Source organism: Bos indicus, chromosome 9, assembly GCF_029378745.1.
Source record: "Bos indicus isolate NIAB-ARS_2022 breed Sahiwal x Tharparkar chromosome 9, NIAB-ARS_B.indTharparkar_mat_pri_1.0, whole genome shotgun sequence".
In the NCBI taxonomy this organism is placed as follows: Eukaryota; Metazoa; Chordata; class Mammalia; order Artiodactyla; family Bovidae; genus Bos; species Bos indicus.
This window is the reverse complement of record NC_091768.1, coordinates 46,354,173-46,364,744: the sequence shown is the minus strand read 5'-3', so window position 1 is coordinate 46,364,744 and position 10,572 is coordinate 46,354,173. Positions and strand designations below refer to the sequence as shown.

Sequence of the window (10,572 nt, the reverse complement as noted above, 5' to 3'; positions counted from 1 at the left end):
GTGGTTCCAGGTCTCAGCCTTGGAAGCATCCTACTTTTTGTGAAGAAGCTGGTCCCCTTGTTACCAAGCCAGTAAGGCCCTTTGTAGCCCTTGGTCCGGTCCCCATCCTAAGTGACCTCCCAAAGTTGGGCTTCTCTCAGCCCTGGCATCCTGCCTCTTTGCAACCTACTTACAGGTAGCTCTGCCTAACTTAATGCCACAATTATCCTTACACTGCTCCTGTAACTTGCATTCCTCTGTGGCCTTCCAGCCAGAAATGCAGTCCTCAGACCTGGCTTCTCAGCAATTAGCTCTAGAGAGGGAAGAAGCGGCTGGCTCTTGGAGATAGACTGGAGCACCCAGAAATTCCTCACACCTTCAGGTCAGCACTCTCCTGCCCGGGAGCCTCCTCCAGCTAGCCTTTCTTCCCAGTCTGCCATGGCAACTTCCAATAGACGTGCAGGATTCCGGTGGTACAGACAGGAGATATGCAGGCTTCTCTCCCCACTAGGCAAGGCAGAGTACATTCAGTGCCTGCAGACCATGAATCACAACGCAGATGTCTATCAGGCCGTGTCCAAGCGGATGTAGCAGGAAGACTTCTGCCGCACCATGCTTCAGTGCAGCTCCAGATTCAAAGGCAGTTCAGTTCAGTCGCTCAGTCTTGTTCGACTCTTGGTGACCCCATTAACTGCAACACTCCAGGCTTCCCTGTCCATCACCAACTCCTGGAGTTTACTCAAACTCATGTCCATTGAGTTGGTGATGCCATCCAACCATCTCATCCTCTATTGTCTTCTTCTCCTTCTGCCTTGAATCTTCCCAGCATCGGGGTCTTTTCAAATGAGTCAATTCTTCGCATCAGATGGCCAAAGTACTGGAGTTTCAGCTTCAGCATGAGTCCTTCCAGTGAATATTCAGGACTGATGTCCTTTACGATGGACTGGTTGGATCTCCTTGTAGTCCAAGGGACTCTCAAGAATCTTCTCCAACACCACACTTCAAAAGCATCAATTCTTTGGTGCTCAGCTTTCTTTATAGTCCACCTCTCATATCCATACCTGACTACTGGGAAAACCATAGCTTTGACTAGATGGACTTTTGTTGGCAAAATAATATCTCTGCTTTTTAATATGCTGTCTAGGTTGGTCAAATATTTTCTTCGAAGGAGCAACAGTCTTTTAATTTCATGGCTGCAGTCACCATCTGCAGTGATTTTGGAGCCCCCCAAAATAAAATCTGTCACTGTTTCCATTATTTCCCCATCTATTTGACATAAAGTGATGGGACCAGATGCTGTGTTCTTAGTTTTCTGAATGTTGAGTTTTAAGCCAACTTTTTCTCGCTCCTCTTTCACTTTCATCAAGAGGCTTTTTAGTTCTTTGCTTTCTGCCATAAGGGTGAAGTCATCTGCATTTCTGAGATTATTGATATTTCTCCCAGCAATCTTGATTCCAGCTTGTGCTTCTTCCAGCCCAGCATTTCTCATGATGTACTCTGCATATAAGTTAAATAAGCAGGATGACAATATACAGCCTTGACATACTCCTTTCCCTATTTGGAACCAGTCTGTTGTTCCATGTCCAGTTTTAATTGTTGCTTGACCTGCATACAGATTTCTCAAGAGGTAAGTCAGGTGGTCTGGTATTCCCATCTCTTGAAGAATTTTCCAGTTTGTTGTGATCTACACAGTCAAAGGCTCTGGCATAGTCAATAAAGTGGAAATAGATGTTTTTTCTGGAATTCTCTTGCTTTTTCAATGATCCAGTGGATGTTGTAAATCTGATCCCTGGTTCCTTTGCCTTTCCTAAATCCACCTTTAACATCTAGAAGTTCACGGTTCATGTACTGTTGTAGCTTGTAATGGAGAATTTGAGCTTTACTAGCGTGTGAGATGAGTGCAATTGTGCAATAGCTTGAGCATTTTTTTGGCATTGCCATTCTTTGGGATTGGAATGAAAACTGACCTTTTCCAGTCCTGTGGCCACTGCTGAGTTTTCCAAATTTGCTGGCATATTGAATGCAGCACTTTCACAGCATCATCTTTCAGGATTTGAAATATCTCAACTGGAATTCCATCATCTCCACTAGCTTTGTTCATAGTGATGCTTCCTAAGGCCCACTTGTCTTTGTATTCCAGGATGTCTGGCTCTAGTCCAGTGACCACACCATCATGGTTATCTGGGTCATGATGATCTTTTTTTTATAGTTCTTCTGTGTATTCTTGCCACCTCTTCTTAATATCTTCTGCTTCTATTAGGTCCATACCATTTCTGTCCTTTATTGTGCCCATTTTTCCATGAAATATTCTCTTGGTATCACTAATTTTCTTGAAGAGATCTCTAGTCTTTCCCATTCTATTGTTTTCCTCTATTTCTTTGCATTGATCACTGAGGAAGGCTTTCTTATCTCTCCTTGCTATTCAAAGTCTTGAAGAACTTATATTTAAAGACCTATGTGGCCCACACCACAAGTATGGGTAATTCACCACACTGTCCCTTTTATGATATGTTGAATCAGCTTATCTGAAATCAAATAGTGACTGATACAGACAAGTTAATGGAGGATGCTGCTTGGGCCAAGAACAGTGGCCTGAATTTAGCATCCCCTGACACCACGGGGGAGGAGGGGACTAGCATTCTGGGAGCAAAAAGGACTCAGGGAGCAGAGCATCAGCCTATTTTGAAAACAGTGAAGCAATCAGATGAGGATTGGCAGCTGAGGGTCAGTGACCAGATGCCAGAAACCAGTGACCTAGAGGACTCCTGGGATAACTCCTTGGGTGCAGGGTGCTCTCAAGGGACCCCCAGCTACAGCAACTCCCACCACCTTTACAATGGTGCAGTTGCTCCCTGTCAGAGCAGCCCCGTGACCAGACTAGCTCTGTCTGGTAAGCCCAGCTCCTGCTCCAGCTCTAGCCGAAACACTCATCAGGTAGCCTCAGCACAGCAGCTTCCAGCCTCCTCCTCCAGGGCTCCTTTCATTTCTGGTGGGAATAGGCCTTTGACCAGTGAGCCCCCTCCCAAGTGGCCCCAGTGAAGAAGGTGGTCAGTGGCCAGGACTATTGCAGCTGAGCTGACAGAAAACAGGAGGTTGACACGAGAATTTTCAAAGCAGGAGCAAGAAAAATTGGACCAGCTGATTGCCATTGGCGAGGAGGCCAGCAGTCAGCAGGACATTGCCAGTGAGCTCCGCAGGGGTGCAGTGGTCGTGGTCAGACGCTTGGCCACAGCAGTGGAAGAGGCAACTGGGGCTTTCCAGCTGGGACTTGAAAAGTTGCTTCAGAGGTCAATTTCAAACACCAAAAGTTAGGAGCTGATCATGCAAGGGTGTATTTCCTACACTGGCAGAGCCTGGGTCCAACCAACGCCTCCTGATACCCTGGCTCCTTTTCTGTGTCCTCAGACAAAACAGAGTAAATGGACAGTTAATGTGTGGAGTGGTAGGAACATGTGTGCTAGTGGCTGCTCCTAGGCGTCTCTACTAGTTGAAAGACCTTTTAGAAATACAAGGGGTGGCCCAGTAGAAGAAGGGTGCAGCCAAGTGCACAGAGCTAGCTAGCCCTGGCTTTATCACTGATAGGAGACACTTTAGTTTACCTCTCTACATCAGCTTTCTCAGCTGCTAAACCTACTTACCTCACAGGTTGTTGTGAGGATCAGATGGCTGAAATAGATATGAAAGGGTTTAAAAGCACTATATGCATGTAAGTTACTAAAGCATATGACCTTGGCTGAGAGAAGGCTGGTGTGAGGCACAGTAGTTGACAAGATACAGAATGAGGGTTTTACACCGTGACCTCATTGCTTAAATTTCTACTAGTTTAACTGGACTACTTCCTGGAATTTACAATCTTCATTTCTTAAAATCTCTCTGTAGTTCATTAGGCTATTGTAGACACAACATGTATTGGTCCCTTTTTAAGTTTGCTGTATCTGTGACATACCTACTAGCAACCACTTAATAGTCAAACCATCTTTCCCTCCATTTTATTTGTCCTTAGTCACTTATCTCTATGGATATAATTCAGAACTGATAGGAAGCCACAATCATGTGTTTTGGTTCATGTTGATAATCTTTGATATCATGAGAAATTGGCTGTCTTATAAAATACTACCTATAAGTAAATTCTTTGCATTCCATGTTTAGGGGTTTTTTTTATGTTCATAATTATATAACTTGAGGTTTGGTTTGTCATTTGGACATCATGGAAACAATTTGGATTATATCAGCTTTCCAAATACTTTTAGCTAAAACAAACAAACAAACAAACAAAATCCTTTCCTCCTAGTGAATATCACCACATCCATGTAACAAGATTGATCAAATGGGATTTCCACCAACCATCCTGGAAAGAGTGAAAAATCATATTCCTTTACATTAAAAAGCAGTAAGTGCTAGGGAAAAGGTGTCGCAGATATTGGGGATTTTTAAAAGATTCTCAACCCAATGATAGGTTCGATTTTCTTGGAGAAAGGGAAGACCACTGAGATTAAATTAGGATCATTTAAAAAACACTGCCATCTTCTGACTATCCAGGTAGGTCTTTGTATAGAGATGTACAGAACACTTTTGCCCAGAAATCCATGGAAGGAGGTGGAGGAGGATCCATCATGCAAAACTCTGGATCCTACTCCTGTCAGGCCAATTAGTTTGGAAGCCTGTCTCCAACTCTCTATTAAGGATGAAAAAAAATCTCTAATATTAAGCTATATATATTAGAAAAAAATTGTCATTGTGGATAATGTATAATAATGAGAAAGAATTTCACTATGCCCAGATTGAAATCATTTAACAAATATTTATATATTTACCCAATTATATATTGGGTACACTATATCTTTTTTTTAATTTATTTATTTTAATTAGAGGCTAATCACTTTACAATAATGTATTGGTTTTGCCATACATCAACATGAATCCACCACGGGTGTACACATGTTCCCAATCCTGAACCCCCCTCCCACTTCCCTCCCTATCCCATCCCTCTGGGATATCCCAGTGCACCAGCCCCAAGCATCCTTTATCCTGCATGGAACCTGGACTGGCAATTCGTTTCTTATATGATATTATACATGTTTCAATGCCATTCTCCCAAATCATCCCCCCTTCCCTCTCCCAAGAGTCCAAAAGACTGTTCTATACATCTGTGTCTCTTTTGCTGTCTCGCATACAGGGTTATTGTTACCATCTTTCTAAATTCCATATATATGCATTAGTATACTGTATTGGTGTTTTTCTTTCTGGCTTACTTCACTCTGTATAATAGGCTCCAGTTTTATCCACCTCATTAGAACTGATTCAAATGTATTCTTTTTAATGGCTGAGTAAGACTCCATTGTGTATATGTACCACAGCTTTCTAGCTTTCTTATCCATTCATCTGCTGATGGACATCTAGGTTGCTTCCATGTCCTGGCTATTATAAACAGTGCTGCGATGAACATTGGGGTACATGAGTCTCTTTCAATTCTGGTTTCCTCAGTATGTATGCTCAGCAGTGGGATTGCTGGGTCATATGGCAGTTCTATTTCCAGAATTTTAAGGAATCTCCACACTGTTCTCCATAGTGGCTGTACTAGTTTGCATTCCCACCAACAATGTAAGAGGGTTCCCTTTTCTCCACACCCTCTCCAGCATTTATTGCTTGTAGACTTTTGGATCGCAGCCATTCTGACTGGCATGAAATGGTACCTCATTGTGTTTTTGATTTGCATTTCTCTGATAATGAGTGATGTTGAGCATCTTTTCATGTGTTTGTTAGCCATCTGTATGTCTTCTTTGGAGAAATGTCTATTTAGTTCTTTGGCCCATTTTTTGATTGGGTTATTTATTTTTCTGGAATTGAGCTGTAGGAGTTGCTTGTATATTTTTGAGATTAGTTGTTTGTCAGTTGCTTCATTTGCTGTTATTTTCTCCCATTCTGAAGGCTGTCTTTTCACCTTGCTTATAGTCCATTCTGAAGGAGATCAGCCCTGGAATTTCTTTGGAAGGAATGATACTAAAGCTGAAACTCCAGTACTTTGGCCACCTCATGCGAAGAGTTGACTTATTGGAAGGGAGGGATTGGGGGCAGGAGGAGAAGGGGATGACAGAGGATGAGATGGCTGGATAGCATCACTGACTCGATGGACGTGAGTCTCAGTGAACTCCAGGAGTTGGTGATGGACAGGGAGGCCTGGCGTGCTGTGATTCATGGGGTCGCAGAGTCGGACACGACTGAGCAACTGATCTGATCTGATCTGATAGTTTCTTTTGTTGTGCAGAAGCTTTTAATTTAATTAAACCCCATTTGTTTATTTTTGCTTTTATTTCCAATATTCTGGGAGGTAAGTCATAGAGGATCCTGCTGTGATTTATGTCGGAGAGTGTTTTGCCTATGTTCTCCTCTAAGAGTTTTATAGTTTCTGGTCTCATGTTTAGATCTTTAATCCATTTTGAGTTTATTTTTGTGTATGGGTACACTATATCTTGCATGTAGTATATTTGGAGTGGAAATGCAACATGAATGGAGCAGACTTGACTCTGTTCCCATACAGACTTTTATTCCACTAGGGAGAGGCACACAGTAAATGATAAAAAGAAAGCACTAAAAATGCAAATTCTAGTGTTTCCTATATAAATAGTGGAAAGAAAGTGAAAGTGAAGTCACTAAGTTGTGTCCGAGTCTTTGTGACCCCATAGACTGTAGCCTACCAGGCTCCTCCGTCCATGGGATTTTCCAGGCAAGAGTACTGGAGTGGGTTGCCATTTCCTTCTCCAGAGGATCTTCCCTAACCAGGGATCGAACCCAGGTCTCCTGCATTGTAGGCAGACGCTTTACCATCTGAGCCACCAGGGATGATCGGCTAATTTCCTAGTTTACATAGAATCATCAGAGAATTCTTTTATGAACAGGGTGACTCATAATTTTGACCAATAATTTATCATTCCAATCACATCACATTTCAAAGTGACAGGTTTCACATCAGTAATTACACCAGGACTACAGACATAAATTAGGTTTTTTTGTAGGTAGATCAGAATGTCTCCCTATCTTTGAGCCTCATTTCATTTAAGTGTAGATCAGAATGAAGAAAAGAAGTCAAGAATGTGGAAAAGCAGGGACAAGAATATCCAAAGTGGTGGAGCAGCACAAGAAGTAGGGAGGCCGTTTTTCCTGTGTTGTGTTAGTTGTTCAGTCATGTCCACCTCTTTGCAGCCCCAAGGACTGTAGCTTGCCAGGCTCCACTGGCAATGGAATTGCCCAGTCAAGAACACTGGAGTGGGTTGCTATTTCCTTCTCCAGGGGATCTTCCTGACCCAAGGATTGAATCCAGGTCTCCTGCATTGGCAGGCAGATTCTTTACTGTCTGAGCCACCAGGGAAGCCTGGAACTTTCCCTGTTCAGTGCATAATGACTTAGAGCAAAGTTGGCAAATGATGACCCTCAGGCTAACTCTCATTTATGCTTTTAAGATGGTTTTATTAGAACGCAGTCACACATGTTTGTTTACTACTTTCTATGGTTCTTTGACATTGTGAAGCAGAGAAATGCTGGTAGAAAAGACTAGCAGACCTGAATCTGTCTGCAGACGTTGGATGTTGTTGCCATCATCCTCTACTACATCCCACAAAGAAACCACAATGATCTGAGCTTAGTGACCTGAGCTTAGTGATCTGAGCTCACTTAGGAGGTACCTAGCAGGCCATAGTCCCTAAACAGTGATTCAGACAGCTCAGAATCATTGCCAGGGGGACAGCCTTTCACCTTCTCTGAAGCCCATTCCCCCTTCCCACCCTCAGAGACATTTTCTACTCCTCTAGATGACTGCCAGGTCCCAGGGGTGCCTTGCAGCCAACTCCTCTCACCATCACTTTTTCCAGATGCTAGATCTCTTCAGAATTTGGAGTATTTTCTAAGTCCTGCATCTGTTGGTCAACAGAAGAACTCCTGTACTCTACCCAACTCCTCAACACTACCTGGACAAATTTTACTTCTTATTTTCAATAAATGTCAGATACCACTAAAAAACACTACTTGACTAGTTGCAACAAATACGGTATGACTTGCAAAACTTAAAATCATTAGCTATTTGGCCATTTACAGAAAAGTTTGCTAATTACTGATCTAGGGAAAGACTAGCATGAAATGCAGTTAGAGAGGTAGGTGCCCTTGTCTTAAGATATAAATATCTTAGCGTGCTCAAAGCAATCATTATTGCACTGTTCCTATTTGAATATCCATAATTATAGAACACTAGAAGCAGAGGGTACCACCAGAGACAAATCTGCTATCATTATATAAATGGATTATGCAGGTTGATAGGACATTTTCCACATCATCCACCATTTGTTTTTTCCATCAGTAATTTCCTTGGATGAAATAGAAGCTTTTTCAGATAGACCCATACTTATTTCAGCTAAACAATAAGGTACACCTTGATAGCTTACAAAGTCCTCAGCTACAGAATATATAAAAGAAAAACAATACATGAATAATTTCTACCCATTTATAATCTGTTGGCAGGATAGAAAAAATAAAGAATGATACATGAAAAGAAAAAGAAGAGGACCCCATATAATTATGCACTAATATAAACCACATCTTATGAAGAATGAAGCTTAATTTATAAATCATGACTCTGAGCTACTAAAGTCATGGGACTTTGATAATGTACACAGGAAATGACATAATGCAATACAATCAAATGCTCTTACATTTAAGAGGTTTTTTTTTTTTTCCTTTAATTTTTCTTCCTTGACTCAAAAAAAGGGGAGGAGGGGGTAATGTAACACAAAAGAAGAAAATACAGTAAATATTAGAAACAGATGATTTTACCTAAAGGTTATTTCTTTTGAAAAGCCAAGTGGGGAAAAGGTCAGATACTCAATTCTGGATTTAAACTTTGAAAAGTTTTAGCTGCAAACATTAAACAGTTTCTGCAATTACTATCTAGAGAACTTATCACTGAAGGAGACCACAGTTGTGATAGATCAGTATGAAGTAATGATCACATAGAGCCCACAACTGAGAATGAATAGAGCAGACCAGGAGTGAGTATCTTTGAGCCCTTCTAAGCAAAAGTCTAGATAATCACAATGGTGTGACCTAGAGCCAACCATTCTGGAATGTGAAGTCAAGTGGGCCTTAGGAAGCATCACTATGAACAAAGCTAGTGGAGGTGATGGAATTCCCATTGAGCTATGTTAAATCCAAAAAATGATGCTGTGAAAGTGCTGCACTCAATATGCCAGCAAATGTGGAAAACTCAGCAGTGGCCACAGGACTGGAAAAGGTCAGTTTTCATTCCAATCCCAAAGAAAGGCAATGCCAAAGAATGCTCAAACTACCACAAAATTGCACTTGTCTCACACGCTAGTAAAGTAACACTAAAAATTCTCTAAGCCAGTCTTCAATAGTACGTGAACCGTGAACTTCCAGATGTTCAAGGTAGATTTAGAAAAGGCAGAGGAGTCAGAGATCAAATTGCCAACATCTGCTGGATCATCAAAACATCAAGAGAGTTCCAGAAAAACATCTACTTCTGCTTTATTGACTATGCCCAAGTCTTGGACTGTGTGGATCATCACAAACTCTGGAAAATTCTTCAAGAGATGGGAATACCAGATGCCTGACCTGCCTCCTGAGAAATCTGTATGCAGGTCAGGAAGCAACAGTTAGAACTGGACATGGAACAGACTGGTTCCAAATAGGAAAAGGAGTACATCAAGGCTGTATATTGTCACCCTGCTTATTAAACTTATATGCAGAGTACATCATGAGAAATGCTGGACTGGATGAAGCACAAGCTGAAATCAAGATTGCCAGGAGAAATATCAATAATGGCAGAGACACAGATGACACCACCCTTATGGCAGAAAGTGAAGAGGAACTAAAAAGCCTCTTGATGAAAGTGAAAGAGGAGAGTGAAAAAGTTGGCTTAAAGTGCAACATTCAGAAAATGAAGATCATGGCATCTGGTGCCATCACTTCATGGCAAATAGATGGGGAAAGAGTGCCAGACTTTATTTTTTGGGGCTCCAAAACCACTTCAGATGGTGACTGCAGCCATGAAATTAAAAGACACTTGCTCCTGGAAAGAAAAGTTATGACCAACCTAGACAGCCTATTAAAAAGCAGAGACATTTCCAACAAAGGTCTGTCTAGTCAAAGCTATGGTTTTTCCAGTAGTCATGTATGGATGTGAGGCTTGGAGTATAAAGAAAGCTGAGCGCCAAAGAATTGATGCTTTTGAACTGTGGTGTTGGAGAAGACTCTTGAGAGTCCCTTGGACTGCAAGGAGATCCAACCAGTCCATTGTAAAGGAAATCAGTCCTGAATATACATTGGTAGGACTGATGCCAAAGTTGAAACTCCAATACTTTGGCCACCTGGAAAAGACTCTGATGCTGAAAAGATTGAAGGCAGGAGGAGAAGGGGACAACAGAGGATGAGATGGTTGGATGGCATCACCGACTCAATGGACATGAGTTTGAGCAAACTCCAGTAATCGACAATGGACAGGGATGCCTGGCCTGCTGCAGTCCATGGGGTTGCAAAGAGTCAGATACAACTGAGCAACTGAACTGAACTGAACTGAACTGAAAGCAG

General features: G+C 41.9%; 1 non-coding gene and 1 pseudogene across 1 annotated transcript; one reads left to right on the top strand and one right to left on the bottom strand.

The window, feature by feature from the left end:
* Nucleotides 1-417: 417 nt before the first annotated feature.
* On the top strand, nt 418-3,341 carry LOC139184822 (myb/SANT-like DNA-binding domain-containing protein 7; annotated as a pseudogene).
* A 3,406-nt stretch (nt 3,342-6,747) lies between these two features.
* Nucleotides 6,748-6,819, bottom strand: TRNAC-ACA (transfer RNA cysteine (anticodon ACA)). Its single transcript has one exon. It is a non-coding gene; the product is annotated as a tRNA-Cys (tRNA).
* Between the last annotated feature and the right edge of the window lie 3,753 nt (nt 6,820-10,572).